Here is a 17,326-nt window from a genome sequence, read left to right on the forward strand (position 1 = left end):
AAACAGGAAATGGGAACTGTGCATTAAAGCTGGGACCAGCTCTCCCCTCTCTGGTTCAGTTATATTTGCTCTGAAGACAGCAGCAGAGCTTGCTGAGCTTAAAGACCTCACCAGAACAAGGGGGGACGCTGAGGGGTGGAGAAGAGGGATATAAGTGTTAGGAAGGTCAGGACCTATGACAGAGAGAGAAAGGATGGCCCCTAAATGGGATTATTTAAGCCGAAGATTCGCAGTCAGGAAGGTTCTGGGGACTCTGGGTCCAGGGAGAGCTGGGATTGGGGGTAAGGGTCAGTGGTTCCCTGCACTCTTTTGTCCTGCCTGGGAAGAGCCAGAGAGGAAGCCACCAGGAAGCACTGCAGTGGGAGTGGCGAGACTGGACCCAAGGGTTATAGATGCTTCCCCGAATGGGCAGGCAATCACCCGGCTCCATATGGGTTCAAAGTGATGGTGAGAGCAGAGGGAGCCCCTGGGTGGCTCCTAGTGTGGGTGGAGTGTGCCCTAGTGCGGATGGGGGAAGACACCTAGGGTCACCTCTTTAAAACAACAAACACTTGAAAGGGGAAGTCTCCCCTAACTGGCTGGGTGTGGAGGGGGCGGGTGTCCTCCCCATCCTCTGCTTTCCCCCTCCTGAAGCCAAGGGGGCTAGTAAGCATGAGGGATGCTGAGCGCTTGATTAGGTTTATAACCCAGACACTCCTGGTGCTGATGAATTAAGAGAATATTAAGGCTGTAGCTAGGGATACCACATTTTTCATTTAACCAAATTGATTGCAACATCGACTCTCAGTGGTCTGGGAAGGCAGGCTGGCTTCCTCTGCCTTCAGGTTCCCACGCTGGCACCTGGCACGGGAGGAGTGGGGACAGCAGGCTGGAGGGACTTTTGAGGGATGTGTGAAGCAGCCACAGCCCTCCCTCTGGCCCAGCATCCTGCAGACTCGCTGTCAGCATGGAAGGCAGACAGAACAAAGTGATGGGCCTCCCTGGTGGCTCAGGGGTTAAAGACTGCGCTATCAAGCTACGGCCAGCCACTGCAGCACCTATGGCGCAGCAGACCTCTCCTGCCTCCCCGCTGCTCCCCTCAGCAGCGTATTTCAGCTAATCTGCCTGTTCTGCTCCCCACTTTCTTTGGTGAATCATGTCACTCCAGTTCTTGTATGCACCTCTGGCCTGTACCCAAGTTCTTATATGCAAAAAATGAATAAATCTTTTTTTTTTTTTTTTTTTTTTTAAAAAAAAAAAACAAATCCAGCGGAACCAACCTCTTTGGTGAAGCAAAGTCCTGGGACACAGCAGCTGAGGCAGGGCTGAACCTCTGCTATAGGCCACGAAAACGACGTCAGTCTAGTTTCAGCCCTCATAGGCTTGACTGCCCTGCCTCTCCTGCCCCTTGCTTTGGCCATCCCTCAGGGGCTGTGGGCATGCCTCACGCTCATTTAGGACACGCCAAAGGTCTCCTATCACTGCTTTCATGACAGCCACTGAGATGGCGGTCACCGCCCCACTTGTTTTGATGGTCTGGGGATGGTTTCCACGTTCTCCGTGGTGTTACTGGCAAAGTGATCTGAAAAAGCCCCCTCCACTGCTTGACCTCACACCCCCAACCCTGAAATCCCACTTTCTCTGCGCTCTCTCGGATCCATTTATTCTCATGCTTTCACTCAACTAGTGTGTACTGAGGACGGAGGTCAGGAGGGGTCCTGATTGGGAGCCTCACCCAGCACCCACGCCTGGCATCTCCGGGAGAGGCAGATGCTGTGCTCCTGCCCTGGAAGGTGACTCCCAGAGGCAAAGTGGCTATTCCACTGTGTTGCGTGGATTTCTGAGACGGTGTGCTCTGTCCTCCCCCCTGCTTCTGCCCTGGGCTCTGGGTAGGTTACAAAGGAAAGGGCTTGGGGTGGGTACTCTCTCCCTAGGCTGCTCCTGGGGGCCCCACCTACCTACTGTCCCTGGCTTCTTGGCCAAAGTGTCTTTGGGCAACTGGGCCCTTATCTGCAAGCTGCCTGTGGAGCTGACCCTGAAGGGGTGTCTTAGCTTTAAGCAACCTAACATCTGAGACCCTCTCAGTTAATACATGGCAGTTCTAGCTTCTCTCCACCTCATCCTGGTCCTCCTCCCCACCTTCCTTGCCACCTCCCTGTTCCCTTGTGCCCCCCACCCCCAATTCTCCTAGGCCCCAGCCACCTTTATTTCTTTTTCTTTTTTTTTTTTTATTTCCTAGCCACCTTTAACTTCTCCCAAGGACCCCTCCCTCTTCCTCACCAACCCTTTAGGCTCAGAATCAAGCAACTTGGGGTGAAAACAATCGGTAGAAGTCGCCTTGCTAGGAGGAGGGAGGAGAGATCCCGGAGGCAAGGGGCCTCCTGAGCCCAGTAACGTGGCGTCCAGCTGCAGCGGAGGCCGGCGGCTGGGGAGGCGAGGGCTCCAGAGACCGGCCCACCGCGGGTGGCGGCCCTGCTCTCCGACCAGGGCGCAGCAGCCGTGACCTTGAGCAGGAGGCGGGGGGCAAGGTGGGGGCGAGGCGCCCAGAGGCCCAGGGGCTGCGCCGCCCGCGCCCGGGTCCCCGCAGGGCAGGTCCGCCCCCTCCGCCTCCCGCCCCCCTCCCGCTCCCGGGTCCCCGCCCTCCCGCGCCGCGGCGGTCTCCTCCCCCCACTGCAGCGCTCGCGCTCGCCCATTGATCAGCCGCCTCCCTCGCCGCCTCGGCGCGGACTGCCCGGCTCAGCAGGACTTGCGGCAAAGCACTCCGGAGCCGAGTTGGGGCAGGGGCGGGGCGGGGGCTCCGGGCCCGCGGGGAGCGCGCCCCTGCTCAGCCGTCGCCCCTCACTTCGGGGCCGCGGGATCTCTGCTGCCTGCTGCGGGTCCCCCCGGGTGAGTCTGCCCCCCGCCCGGGCTGGGCACCGACCTCGCGCTCCAAAGTTTCTCCCGCGGGGCGGGTCCTGCGGCCGGGCGGGGGCGCGGGGGCCGCGGGCGGCGCCGCGGGCGGGCGGGGGCGGCCGGGAAGTTTGAGGCCGCGGCTGCCCGGCGCCCGCGCCGTCCTTTGCGGGGGAGTTTGGACGCGTTAGATGGAAGGTTCGTTTTGGGGAGCAGGACCGGAGGGGTGAGGTGCCGGCTTCTCTGCGGGTCTGGGGCGACCTGAGCGAGCAGATTCCCGCGCTGGTCTGCAGGGGATGCCGCGGAGCGCGGGGCCGGCGACGTCCCGGCGCTTAGTCCCTGCCCCAGCGCGAGCTCCCGGCGCTCCGACGCCCCCTCCGTGATGCCTCCCGCTTCCCCGCTGCCTCTGCGGTCTCCGGAGACGGTCCGCGGGCCCCGCCTCAAGCCTGGGGACGCCCCTCCCGGGCCTGGCCGTCGGGGCGGGGGCGCAAGGGAAGGGCCGCGGGCTGCCAGCGGCAGAGACCCCGGTGAGGGGGCGGCTGGGGAGACAGGTGGGGGGGCAGCCGGAGGGGGCCTGGAGGACCTGGGTCGAGCGCAGGACGGGGCGGAGGAGCCCCGCGCCTTTCTCCGAATCTCATGACTCAGCACGACCTAGGCCGTCCAGTGCCCGCTCGGCCTCCCCCAGCGCTGGGCTCCCGCGGGACAGTGCGGACAACCCCCCCCCCCATTCCGGTTCCTCTGCTTTCCCCCGAGGGTCTCCCCTTCTCAATTTCCTCCCCCTTTCTCAAGACACAGGGTTTTTATTTTTCAACTAAAAAGACAGGTAATGCATTCTCCTATTCCATTAACCCAGGTGACCCTTCCTCCATCTCTTTCCCCTTTTTGTTCCTAAATTCCACAGGTGCTCCAGGACACCCCTGGGCATGGTGTGCGGGACCACCGGAGCCCCGTCTCTCCCTCTGCTGCATCCTCTCCCCATCCCCTGTCCGGCAGAGGAGTGTTTCTGCTGCTTTCCCCCAGCAGCTGAGAGAGTGCAAGGCAGAGGAGGTGGTGGCCCAGGGCCCCAGCACTGCAGTGGGGTGCCCGTCCCTCCTCTCCTGCTGCTGCCCTGAGGGGGAGTCTCCCTCGTGTAACATCCCTCAACCTCATCCAGCCGGTCCTTGGTAACTGGGCACTTTACCAGAGGGTAATATGGTGAGGAGCCGGGTAGCCCTTAACCCTTCTGGGCATCTTCCTCAGCTTAGGTCCAAGTTCAGTCTTCTGACTGCTAGAAACATCTCTGTGACCCCTGGAAGAGCTGAAAGGAGAGTCTTGCCCAGTGCCCCTGAGGCTGCCAGAGGGGGTCAGAGGGCCCGAGGGAGGGGCAGGTGCTCTGATGCAGTGGGACGTGCCTGGCGGGCAGGGGCCTGGCTGGCACTGCAGGCTGCAGCGTGTCAGGGCCTGGGGTGAGTCAGTGTCAGGGGTCCACACCAGGCTCACTGCGCCTTTTCCGGGACTCCGGCCCCAGCCCTCTCCCAACGCTAGGTGAACTTTCTTTGCAGGCTTCTGGGTTGGTGTGATCTGCTTTGCCATGCGTGGCTCTCAGATCCCTGGTCTCATCCTCTGGGATGCCCCTGGGGCCTGGCTCTTTCGGGGATCTCTTGGGCTTGATCCTCACTCCTTCCTTTCCCTGCCTTGCTCAGGGAGGAGCTGGGAAGCTTCTGGAAATGAGGGAGGGGAGGCAGAGATCTAGCACACAGACCTGGCCCCCCATGCCCAGGAGGAGGAGACCAGGCCCCCTGTGAAGCTATGTTTAGCAGTTCAGGGGCTTTTCCCAGTAGAGACACAATTCTTACTTTTTCTGTTTTGGGGCTTGATACCCAGAGAATAAGACCCAGGAAGAGGGAAGTGTTGGTGTTTGTAAGCTTATCCATTTTCCACAGAAGAGCTTGCAAGCGACTTCATCTTGAGAAGGTGTTGCTTTTATCCCCGGGCAAAGCAAGTTCCCATTTGAAGACCTGGCAGGGGCAGGGAGACCTTTTCTGGAGGTGGGTCTGGGCTCTCCTGGCCTCACTCTGCACCTGAAGCTCATTCTCCCTCTCCCTGTCAGGCAGCTTCTTGGTGTGTGTGATGGGGTGTCTGCTGAGGTGCAGAGACCTGGGGTTGGGTGGGCTTTGGACAGAACTGGAGAAGCCTCCTCCCTGCCTCCCCAAGCCCAGGCAAACCTACCTCGAGAGGCCCCTTCCTCCTCCACCTGGACTTTGGCTGGGGCTCCTCTGTCCCCCTCAGGGCCTGTGCTGCCCTCTGGGGAGCGTAGGGAGGCCAAGGGTGGGCTGAGAAGCCAAGTGTGAGAAGATGGGGGGAGGGAGGGGAGTGAGGAAGGCTGCAGGATGCTCATCACCGCCTCTTGGACAGTTGTGCCCCCTGGATAGTGAAGGGCTCTGGGTGAGTAGATGCCCGGCCTCACTAGCTTTTGGTTAGCTACACTTCCCAGTTCTGGGTTCTAGATGAAGCTGGGCCGGACAGCACAGAAGGTGCAGGGTGATGGGGATTCTCCAAGACCTGGAATGGCAAGGCAGAGGGAACAGCAGAGGGCCTTTACCCCTGCAGGGGAGTGGCTAACAGAGGAAGCAGCAGAAATGAGACTAGGAGCCCGACAGCCTGGGTGCCAGTCCTGGCTACTCATTACAAATTGTGTGACTTCATGGATGAATGTCTGTTCCATGCCAGGCACTGTTCTAGTCACCATGAATAGAGCAGTGCACACAATAGACAGAAATCACTGCCATTGTGATTCTGCGTAGTAGGTGAGTTCCTCAGCCTCTCTGAGCAGAGTTTTCTATATTCGCTCAATCGTTAGTTTCAAGCCTGCTTCGTGCCAGGAGCTGTGTGAGGCGACAGAGATTTAGTTGGCACAAAACAGACCTGGTTCCTGCTCTCATAGAACTTATAATCTAATGAGGAACACAGAATTAAACATATAATCATACGTAATTCATCACAACAGTGACAGGTGTTAGAAAGGCCACCTTAGGGTGCTGTGAGAGGGTATAATGGGGTGACCTGAAGCATTTCAGCTATTAAATGGTGGTAACAACGCTGACCCCATGGGGTAATGAGCGCTCAATAAATGCTAACTGTGAATGGCCCACTGGACGGACATGATTCTGAATTCCCAGCGTGAATGGTCATTACGCATTGATTATTCATCGGAGAGGCTGGAACTCAGTCCTGGGTTCTCACAGGGACAGGGAGCCTGTGATGATGGTCATTTCACTGGAAAATGTCAAGTCATAGGTCTTTTTTCAAGAGGCAGCATAATGACTACAGCCAGGGCCCTTGGGGTTCTGCCCGTCACTCTGACTTTGGGCACGTCACCCAAACTGATTGTCAGTCTTCCCCTCTGTAGAGTGGACGTAAATTCATGACTAGAGAGGTTGAAATCAGCTCAGTACTGGAGAGTGTTCAGAGCAGTGCTGGCGCAGGGTGGGCTCCCCGAAGTGTTTCTCCTCATTGTCATGTTGCCCATGGGGTCCTCATAGCCCTTCCCCTTTGCACACAGGGCTGGCGCTCTCCCTCCCTGACACCACCCCCGCCACCACCAGGATGAAGCCTTAACATCTCTCATCTCTGCAGATCCCAGTACCTGCGAGGCTCAAGCAGCCATTTCTGTCCCGTTTTGTGATGAAGAGGAAAAGGCCCAGAGAAGTCTGTCACTTGTTCAAAATCTCACCCCATTAAGAAACAAAAGTGAGGTCCCAGACACAGGGAGTAGACACTTTGGGGGGCTTTCTAGGTCATGGTAGCTGGTTACTCAGAACTTTCCCTCCCCACCTAGCCTCCTTCCCCTGCCCCTACTTGCCAGCTCTGCTGCAGTGTGGGGCCAGCAGACTTGGCCAGGGGTCGTCAGGGATGAGGTCATCCCTGCCCTGAGCATGAACAGCAGGCCTGGTGATTGAAACCAGCAGCAGACTTGACAGAATTAGGCATGATTCCTTGGGGAAATTCTATCAGCTCTCCCTCTTTGGTGTTGGGTTTCCTTGGCACTTGCCACAGGGGGGACCTGCTCTGAAGGGGTAGGGAGGAGCCTGTGGGGGGCCAGCATGAATGACTAGGATCCCTGAAGGCTGATGCTGCCCGCCCCCCCCCAACCCCCAGCAGCTTTCCCTGAGTGGGGCACAGCCTCTGCCAGTCCCCATCTTGGTAATCACAGGCCTCTAAAGCCCCAACATGTTTCCCCAACGTGTGTGTGCGTGTGTGCGCGCGCGCACGTGTGTGTGTGTGTGTTTGTTGGGAACCATGGGTTTGGATAGAGAGGGGCTCCCCAAGAAGGCGAGGGAGGTGGTGTCTAGTTGGTGGCAGATCATTCCTCTTCTTCGGAGTCCAGGCTGGAGAGGCAAGATCCCCTAGGGACACAGCCCAGAGCCACCCTCGCAGGGTGCCTGGAGCTCCAGCATCCACTGAGCCGGGCACCCTCCTGATTTCTTACTTTCTCCCTCCACTTCCCATTCTGGTGGAATGAGCACCTATTCTGGAAAGGCACTAGGGACTCAAAGGGAGCTCAAAATAGCCGATCTCCTCTTTCGCCTGAGAGCTCCCCGAGGGCAGGGCAGCGGCCCCTTCTTTCCAGGCCACCGATGCTCAGCACGGGCCTCTGCAACCAGAGCCTTGGCAGTGGCTGGGGAGGGTGGGGGGGCTTCCAGGTGGCTCCCAACCCCCCATAGCTGCCTGCCATGACCAGATTTTCCTCAATCTTTGCCCCTGTTTCGAGTCCTTTTCCTCTAGAAAGAAGCTGGGAAGCCAAGGTCCCCATCATTGGAGCATCTGGGGCCAAGGTTGGACAGGGGCTGAGAGTTGGGGAGACTCCCCTGAGGCATTTGTGAGAACCAGGTGTCTCTGGATGGGACAGGGAGTCCTTAGGTCACGCAGAGCCCTGCAGGGCTTCCCATAATTGGGTTGATGCGGTAGCTCTAAAATTCAGCAATTAGGGAGTATTGCAATTAGAGAAGGAATTCACCCATTGCTGTTCCATGCATCTTAATATTGAGCGTAAGTGGTTGTAACTATGAGCGTGGCACGAGGGAGACTGGAGAACAGAAATGAATGGAAGAACAGGATGAGGGGGGCTCTGAGACCGAGGAGCAGGGCTGGGAGGAGTTTAACCCTTTTCACACCTAAGTAGAGGGAGTGACTGTCCTGCAGGTGAGCCCCGGGAGCCCATGGCACATGCAGGAGCCACTGCGGCAAGATCACTGCAGCTCCTGGTCTCGGATGGAACTTCAGCGCAGGTGGGGCCCAGAGGCAGGGCCTGGGGCGTGGGAATCCAGGCCAAGAGGGGAAGGCTGCAGGGAAGAGCTCTGCTCCCAGCTGCCTGCTCAGGAGAAACAGGAAGGAGAGCCTTACAGCCAGCCGCAGTGGGTGGGTATGCATGCCCGCTTGTGCGTGTGCAGACACGCGTGTGCATGTGCAGGTGTGCAAGCTTGAGAGACAGAAGAGAAAGCTATAGTATCATTTCCTCCCACCTTTCCCTTTTCTGTTTCGTCCTTTCACTCCCCTTCTCTGCTTCTACTTCAGTTTCTCCTGGATTTGGAAGAAGAGGGTGTGTGATTAGCCCAGGGCCCCAGGGCCGGGGTGTGGGGGGTGTGTAGGCACGTTGGGCGTGGCCTGTGGCCCCGGGTGCCTCTTTGTCCCCTTCCAGAGCAGAAGCGACTTCCCCGAGGTCAGTCAGGTCTGAGCTCCAAGGACCCTCCCCAGAGCACCCCGTTTCCCAACCCTGGAGCTGTCTGAACGACTGTCAGGTGTGTTGGGCATGTCCTTGCTCTGAAGTGACCGCGCGGGCGCGGTTTATGCTGTCTCTAGAGGGGAAGTCCTTCCTGATGTCCAGCCTCAGCTTCTGCGGCCCCTCAACTTCATGCCCCTGAGTCTTTCACCGAGAGGAGAGCCCGGGGGCAGCACGCGCATGTCCTGGAGAGGGGCCTGAGGACCCTCCTTGTCCCTTGTTCCGTGTCACCCTGTGTTTGCTGGAGAAAAGCACTTTGGTAAACACCGTCGTTTATTTCATCCTCTGGGCTGCCTGGCTCCCCATCCTCATTACCAGTCACGGAGCCCTTATTGTGACACCTGGGATGGACCTGGCTGTGGCCTGAGTGGGAGGGTCTGACATTTGATGCCAGAAGCCTGGAGGGGCAGGGGTAGAGGGAGACCCACAAGCAGGAAGAAGAGGGGGATCCCCCTTTCCTGCCTACGCCGCGCAGGGAGGATGCATGAGAACCTAATTGTTGACGTGCGCCGGGATAGGAGGAGACCTGGGGGGAAGACCTGTCTCTCTTCCCCGAGCCAAGGTTAGAGGTGAGCCCCAGGAAACGCAGGCGCAGGCGGTGGTGGCGGGGAGAATCCGTGTTCCCAGGAAGCGTGGAGTTAATTGCGGGGAGGGAACGGGCTCCCTCTCCCAGTCTGACTCTCCCGCGAGGAGGAAAAGGCATCACTTTAATAAGGCTGCCCTGATTCCAAATCAATCCTGGCATTGCAGGAGGCGACTGGGGAAGCACGGTCGAGAAATTGGATTAGCTCTTTGATGCTGGGAACCGTGCTGGCCCCTGTGGCTGCTGCAGGAGGCAGGGAAGAGGTGAGGGCTGAACCCACGGTGGGCAGCCCAGCCCCAAGGTCTGAGGTCCCCCAGGGAAGCCCTGGCCCCCACCACCAGCAGGGCGCCCACAGGTGACCAGGGGTAAAAGAGTAATAATAGCCAAGGTCTTTGCCACCGCAGAGGCTGGAGGTGACCTCAGGCTTTCCCTGGAGGGGTAGATGGTGAACCCCAAAGGCCTGGAGCGGTGGGGCAATCAGGAAGGCAAAGAAGATGACTGGCACCCTTGGGTCCATGCCCCACAGTTGCACGCTTCACGGGGCAGAGCCAAAAGCATGTGTGTGGCGACACTGCCACTTCTGCCTGCCCCAGACAAGTTCCTGCACCTCCTGAGCGTTAGGCTTTTCACCTGGAAATGGAGCTCCCAGCACACAGCCCAACCTGGGGCAGATTGAATGGCTCCCCAGGGACAGCAGTTCTCGGTGTGCTTTAGAGTATGCTTTCCTTTTTTTTTTTTTAAGATTTATTTATTCATGCATACAAGAACCGGGGTACAGGGCAGATGTGCGGGAGGGTGAGAGGATTCACCAGAGACAGAGCAGGGAACAGAACAGGCAGACTGACTGAAATACACTGCTGAGGGGAGCAGCGGGCGATACAGGAGAGGTCTGATGTGCCATGTGGGTATCTCGCCGGCCACCGGGATTGAACCTGTGCTGCAGAGGCTGCAGACAGCTTCACTTTCCCCAGGCACCTTCCAGACTAATCCTAATGTTGTCTGGGCTGTGAAGCCATGGTGGGGGGAACTGCTGCTCCCTGGCATGGGTCAGGTGGGGTGCTAAGCTAACCCAGCACTGGTCCGCCAAACACAGACCTGCAAATAAGTCAATGCCAGTTGCACTTAAGAATTTTTTTGCCAAAGTAGCAAAGACAGGAATTTAAGTCTTGACTCTTGGGTGCACCTCTTTTTAACACTCTCCACAGTAGAATGAGTTTGCAGAAGGAGCTTCAGCTTTACAGCTGTGATGTTCTACCCCATTTACTGGTGAAAGTGAGTTTCAGAAAGGTAAATAAATGTCCCCAAGGTCACACTGCTGGTGGGTGGCAGATTCAGCATCCAGATCCAGTTTGCCCCAGCCCACACTCCTCCCTGTCGCACAGGCTGGTGGTCATAGGGCTCTAGCTGGACCTGGTCATCTGGGCACTGGTCCTGTCCACACTGCCCTGGGATGCAGAGGAAACTGAGCCCCATTCAGAAATGAATCTCATGCGCGGGACACCCGCAGGGCACCTTGTTAGGCTTTTTAGAGGGCCTAATGCTCCGCATTGAGCAGGTGTGCAAGAGTCACCTCCTGGGGAGTAGATCCAGGCCTCAACGTGGCACCCTACCAGGGAGGAAGTTCTTCCTGTGTCTGGCCCCAGTCCTCCAGCTCTGCCAGTGTTCCTTCGCTCTCTCCTCTTCCGCCTCCTGGCCTGGCAGTCTGGGCTGGATCTGCACGGTCCGCAGACCGCAGAGAAGCTGAGAGCCGGAGGCAGAATCACTGCACGTTGCCTGTTACAATTAAGATTTAGCGCCCTGATGCCAAGGCCGGGCATAACTGCCCTCCCCACAGGAAGCGCAGGCAGTCTGCCCACCTCTTCCGTGGTTTTCATGGCCCTGGCACTGAGACAATGTGGTCACTGCACCCTGAGGGGACAAATGGAGGGCAGGGAGGTTGTAGAGGACGGCGGAAGAGCTGCCTCCAGCGAGGTCAGGCGTCTGCTCATGCACATCTGGCCCGACTGGGAGCAGGCATCTTGCGGCTCCTGAGTGGCCACGGCCTGGTTAATCCATCGCAGGGACACATGGCTCCTTCCCCCACTCGGCCTCCCTAGCCCATCCCCCACAGGCCAGTGAAGGGAAGGAACAGGACAAGGTGAGAGATGGGGGTGGGGCTCCCAGGATGAGAGGGGTCACGGTCCTTTCTTGGTGGGGCATCTGAGATCCTACTTGCTGTCATGCCATCGGCTACAGCAGGAAGAGAGCTCCTGGTCCTTCCCGCTCCCTCAGGCCTGTCCCTCCAGCTTCTCCTCTCTGGCTCAGGAGATAGGTGCACACAGACTGGTGTGGCAGCTTGTGGCAGGGAGGGTCACAGTGGTTTGGGAAGTGGGCAGTGGCAGGGCTCGCGGCTTCTCCGGGCTGCGTTGTGTCCACAGGGCTCTGGCCCTTAATAAAAATAGATTCTCGAAGAGCCTCCAGGACCTGCCCCTTTGCCCTATTTTCAGAGAACATTCCCTTCTTGTTTGGGGTTTGTGACACCGCAGGACACTTGGCTCAGAGAAGGGGAGACCCACAACTACTCATAAACACACCAATGCGACACACATACGCGCACACCCTCTTGGCAGGTTGCCCGAGGGCAGTGGTGCCTCCCTCTCACATTCCTTGGAAATTGAGAATGAAATTGAACCTGAGGCCTCATCTGCAGGTGGGAGGAGACGGTCCTCACGGTGACGTGCTTCGCTTTCCCCTCCTCATGCCACCTCTCCACGTGGCTGAGCTGTGCTCTGGGTGGGTCCTAACAGTGTCCGGCTCAGGTGCATGGCAGTAGTGTGGTTTGCTCGCACCCTTTGGGCCTGTGGTTTCTCTTCAAACCACTGCTGCCTTCCCAGATCCTGCGGCAGCTCCATCTGCGGTTAGGAGCTGACGCAGGTGAAGCCGGCCTGGCTGCACTGTAGCACTTTCTGGGGGCGGCATGGAGGGGGTCGTGGCTCTGGAAGCGAGGGTCTTGGGGGAGGGTGAATGAGGTGGGCTGTGGGGTCTAGACCACTGTCTTAGTGCAGAAGTGGTGAGGAAAAGGGGTGTAGGGAGCATGGAGAATCACGACTTTTTGCCAATGTGAATGTGACTTGTGGGATGCCAGGTCAACCCCTGGCACTTTGGGGAGGGGGTGTGGCCCTCATATGTAGCACCACACCTGGGGGTGAGGCCTGGGGGGAGAACTCTGAAGCAGGAGGCAGGATCTGGGTTGCAAAGAGGAATGGCATTTCTGGCTCTGCCTCTTAATTCCCCTGGTGACCTTGAACTTGTCACTTTCCATCTTAGTAGCTGTTTCTTCCTTTGTAAAATGAGGAGCTTTGACTAGAAAGTCCCTACAGTCACTTCTCAAAGTCCAGAAAAGCATTAGAGGTTTTCAAAGGCCAAACTATGGTCTGGCCCTGGAGAGAGAGGAAGGAAATCAGGAGCATGGCTGAGGAGGCTCCTCAGCCACTCGCTCTGGAGAGTGGGGGGAGATGGACGAGAACAAGGCCAGGGCTGGGGGCCATGGCCCCTTGATGTCACAGATGTGGGAGTGGGCATGGCGGGTGTGTTCCAGGATGGCTGCAGTCAGGGATGGGGACATGACAGGAGGAGACAGTTGTCATTTTCCCGAGAGCAGAATTTGAGCAATGGTTGAGAACTGAAGTAAGCAGGCTTTAAGTTAGATCTTAGGCAGCACTTTCTGGCTGATAGCACTGAGACGTCTGGCAGGCGCAGAGTGTCCTGTAGATGCTTCACCATAGCAGAGAGAGCTTCTCAGAGGGAGTGTTTACAGGGAGGTGGGGTGGGGGGGGTGAATGAATGACCTGACAAGGTCTCTCCCTTGGACGAGCCCGTGGATCTCTTCTCTGATGTCAGCGCCGTCTGGATGTCTGTGAGAGGAAGATGTCAAGTCCTCTTGGAAATGAATTTCTGAGCATAAACTATCTGGCTTCCCATCTCCCAATGACACATGTGGCTAATGGTGCAGTTGTCACACTCAATCACGGGGAGCCCGTTACACTTCTGGTCCCATGTCCTGATGTAATATAAATATGGCTCCTGAGAAGTATATTAGTTGCTGGCAATGTGATTTCTGGGGAGGCTGGGTGTGGGGGCCAAGAGAGGCAGGGGAGTTTCATGTTTCAAACCCAGAGGCCAGGACTGCAGACGTACCCTTGAGATGTGGGTTTAGGTAGCCCTCGAGTCTTCTTCTCAGGGGACACCGAGGCAGTCCTATCCTTAGATGGGCGATGCCACAGCTGCCCTCCTTTTTTTTTTTTTTAAAGATTTATTTATTTATTTATACAAGCACGGGGTACAGTCAGAAGCGCGGGAGGGTGAGAGAATTCACCAGAGCCAGAGCGGGGAACAGAACAGTCAGACCAACGAAATACACTGCTGAGGGGAGCAGCGGGTGGCAGGAGAGGTCTGCGCGCCATGTGGGACCCTCGCCAGCGGCTGGGCATCCAACCGCTGCTGCAGAGGCTGCGGGCAGCTTTGCAGCCCAGTGCTCAATCACTGCGCCACCAGGGAGGCCCCACAGCTGCCCTCTTAAGGGCCCTTTCTGTCCTTGGGCTGCTGTCACTGGTGGTTGTGCACTGTGCGCGTAGATGGGGGGGCACTGCACTCAGCACGCAGCAGCCTGCTGGTGATGGAAGATCCGATGAAACTCTGCTCCCCATTCCACTGAGGAAGATGCTCTACTTCTGTAATAATAACTCAAATGTCAGAGGCAATAGGGTCACGCTATAGTGTGAAGGATTTCAGTTGATCCAAAGAGGAATTTCTGAGTAGTAAGCGTGGTTAGACATCGGGACACAAGACCAAACAGGTGGTGACCCGGCCGTCAAACAGAAGGGAAGTCTGGAATGGAGAAGGTGTTAGGAGAGGATGGATTGACAACCAGGGTTCCCTGCCGCAGGGTTCTAGAGTGTGGGTCTCGATGTGCCGGAGAGAGTTGTCTGAGTGTGCAGTTTTCAGCCGCAGTTCGCTTGTATTCAGTGAGCCTCACAGAGTGGGGGGAGAGTGCAGAAGGGAAGGGAATACTGATGGGCAGAATAGGGCTTAGGCTGAAAGCCTCTTCTTTGCTGTGTGTGTGTGTGTGTGTGTGTGTGCGTGTGAACTCAGCATCAAGAGACTTCAGTATGAGAGCCAAACCTGCAACAGAATGTTCAGGGTCCCCTGGTGTGTGGACAGAACTGCACATTTAAATTCTGGGTGCTCTGTGCCTACTACTAAAAGTCCTCCTCTGTATGTGATCCTTTCACATGTGCAGAGTGTTTCCTCTGCCCACAAGCCACAATCATTAGATACTGAAGGAAGACCGAAGGGCCAGGGACCTTGGCCCAGTTTCCAGGTTCTTTCAGCAGGGACTCCAGTCTGGACTCAGGTTAGACTCAGTTTCTTCATTTTAACCCAACCTTGATGTCATCCCAGATATTACCAGCGGTCTCTCATGGTTAGAAAATACATAAAACTCATCAGAGGTGATTTTGCGACCAGCAGAGGAAGAGTGGACAGTGCATTTATTTTTTTGACACCCCTGTCCCTACGCTTTAGCAGTCATGATTCTGGACCTTGAAAGTTGTGTTCCTGAAAGATTCTGATCCCCAACCTTTAGCCTGTTGTCAGAGCTTTAAAAAATCCTCCATATCTTCTAAAGATTCTGCTGTTGTCCGTATATCCTCTAAATTTCTCCTAGCGTTCCTTCTGGTGCCTTCCATCTTAGAAGGTTTTCCTTTGGCTCTCAGTCTGGTTTCCTCCCACCTGGTATCTCAGTACCTTAGGACCAGGTGGCCATGCCCAGTACGTGGTGACAAGAACTGAGGAATTGGGATGATTCACTGTCCCCTTCCCCATGTACATTTATCCCCCTAGAGTTAGTCTCTGTCTCCTTCAAGTAATTGGTCTGTTGTAGCACCTTACAGTACTGGAGTCCCCAGCAGGGCTTAGAATTGCAAACCACAGCTGCCTGGGACTGGTGGGTGGGTTCAGCACCATGGATAGAGCCCTGCAAGGCTCCTGTCTGCAAAGGGTTGGTCACAAGCTGAGTCCTAACTGCAATTTTGGAGATAGAGGCAGGAGGAAAGGGAAAACTGGTGCTGGGGAATATAGTTTCCACTTTTTACTTGACTGAGACCTTGGCCAACATACCTCCTTTTCTTGGGTCCCTCAATAAAAGGAGGATAAACTGCAAGCTCAACTTCCTCCCTGAAGGAGCCTGAATATCTGTGGTTGTCTTTCCCAGGAGATCCTTAACAGTAGTTTTGATATGTATGACCTGGGTTAGGGGAGGAGACAGGTCTCTGTGACCTCAGTCCTGGATTCTGGTCCAACGTCATTGACTTCCATCTCTCCAGCTGGTTGAAATGTTTGAGGTAGGGGCATCTTCTCTGCAATAGTGTTTATATCCAGTTACCTTGTTGCCCACTCATGCAAAATCTAGCCTGGGTTGGTGAGAGGGAGGGGTTTTGTGGTGGGCATGGCCACGTGAAGCTTAACTGGGGATAAAATATTGAAAAAAGTCTGGGACTGAATAGGGACCTCTCAAGCAGGAGGGCTGCATAAGGATTAGAGTGGAGAATCTAGGCGTCTCCGTGTTGGCCGGGAAGCAGGGTGTTAGCAATGAGTCCTTGTCTTGCTTGCGAGAGGGCTGGGCTGCTTTGGGAACAACCGGAAATGGGAGAAGGAAGCATGGCTGAATAGGATGGCATCCGGCCAGATGTTGGGGAGGATGGGCAGAGACTGGAGCTCTCCAGAGCTCTGAGGGCTGGAAAAGCCCATGACAATAGAAACGATAGAGAGCCAGATGTGCTATGTCCTTGTGTGCTCATAGTAGGGCTGCACCACCTTTCTGACCCTTTGGGTCATCCAAACAGGGCCCGCCTCTGTTTCCAAGCCACAGGAAACCCCTCAGGAAAGAGGAAGCCCTGCTCTTCTATCTCTTCATTTTTTCTCTTCCCATCCATCCACCGACATCTCTTCTTTGACCACCATACATCTCACCCTCCTTGTTTCCCTGCTCAGGACTCTCAGGCTGGGGCAGAAGGTGTAGTGCTCACTTCTTGGGTCATGAGAGAGGTGGCCCAGGCTCTGTGTGCCGGGCTTAGAATCCTCCACACCTTACCAAACACAAAAGGGGGATCCAGTCAATATTCAAGTTCCTGCTTTCTCCTCACTAGGTGCTTTTCTCCATAAGCTCCCCTCAGAGCTGCCGAGTGCCTAGAGGTTCCTCTCCACTCGTCGGGTCTGCTCACCTCCTCTCCCTTCCCCCAACTCTGAGAACAGGCTGGTGTGTCTAATTCTGCAGCCCTGGGCACAGATTTAGGCTGCCCCTTTGTCGAGCATGGCACTCGCCTCAACAAAAAGACATCTGTGTGTTGACTAGTCAGAGCCGCCTACCCCAAAAAGACTGGGTGAGAGATGGTAAGACTCCAGGCATGATGGAGGCTGCTGGGGAACATGTTTCAGGCTGTTTCTCTGCCACTTATAACACCAGGTGGGTCACTCTCTACCTCGCCAGTAGGAAAACCAGTTTTGGGGGGTGGAGTGGGGGCAGGGAGAGGTGGAGGTGGATTCTTGCTCCGCAGGGAAGACTGTCATGTGCGTATGTGTGGACAGCATTCATGTGAGGAGACAGAACTTAGGGCTTACACACCTAGCACCAGGAGAACCCATGGGTCAGGCCCAGTCCTGAAAGCCATTGCCCCAACAAGCAGATGGCTCTGGAGCCCAAGGGCAGCCTGGGGCAGCAAGCTGGGTGCCAAACTTCTTGCAGAGAGCCCAGGACTTTGATCTTGGAGAGACTCAAGTGCATCTTATCCCCTAGAGGCCCCAGGGACACAAGAGCCATGGGGAATCATTTTGATCCACTCTTAAGAACATGGTCCTAACAGCAAGAATGTGGTCTGTTGTGGGTGTAACCAGTGTCTCATGCAGTGCCTGGCACGTCAGAGATGTGCAGTGAGTGTGTTGGGTGAGTCAGAATGGGTAGTACTGCCGGCTCAGTGTTCTTCCTTGAGAGACGCGAGCACCTGTCCTTGGCAGAGCTCAGGAAGGCCAGGTGGCACTCAGCTGCGTGTGCTCCTGCAGCTCTCTTGGCTTGGTCTTTAGGC

The 17,326-nt window shown here is 56.4% G+C and overlaps 1 protein-coding gene across 1 annotated transcript in view; it reads left to right on the forward strand.

Moving 5' to 3' along the window:
- Positions 1–2,812: 2,812 nt before the first annotated feature.
- Positions 2,813–17,326, forward strand: part of SYT2 (synaptotagmin 2) — a 102,608-nt gene continuing 88,094 nt past the window's right edge. The window contains exon 1 of the mRNA XM_037497658.2: positions 2,813–2,865. The gene's annotated coding sequence lies outside the window, so the exon portion shown is untranslated. The remainder of the gene's footprint in view (positions 2,866–17,326) is intronic.

The sequence above is a fragment of the Talpa occidentalis genome, unplaced genomic scaffold, assembly GCF_014898055.3.
Source record: "Talpa occidentalis isolate TD23 unplaced genomic scaffold, MPIMG_talOcc4v2.1 talOcc4.8, whole genome shotgun sequence".
Classification (NCBI taxonomy): Eukaryota; Metazoa; Chordata; class Mammalia; order Eulipotyphla; family Talpidae; genus Talpa; species Talpa occidentalis.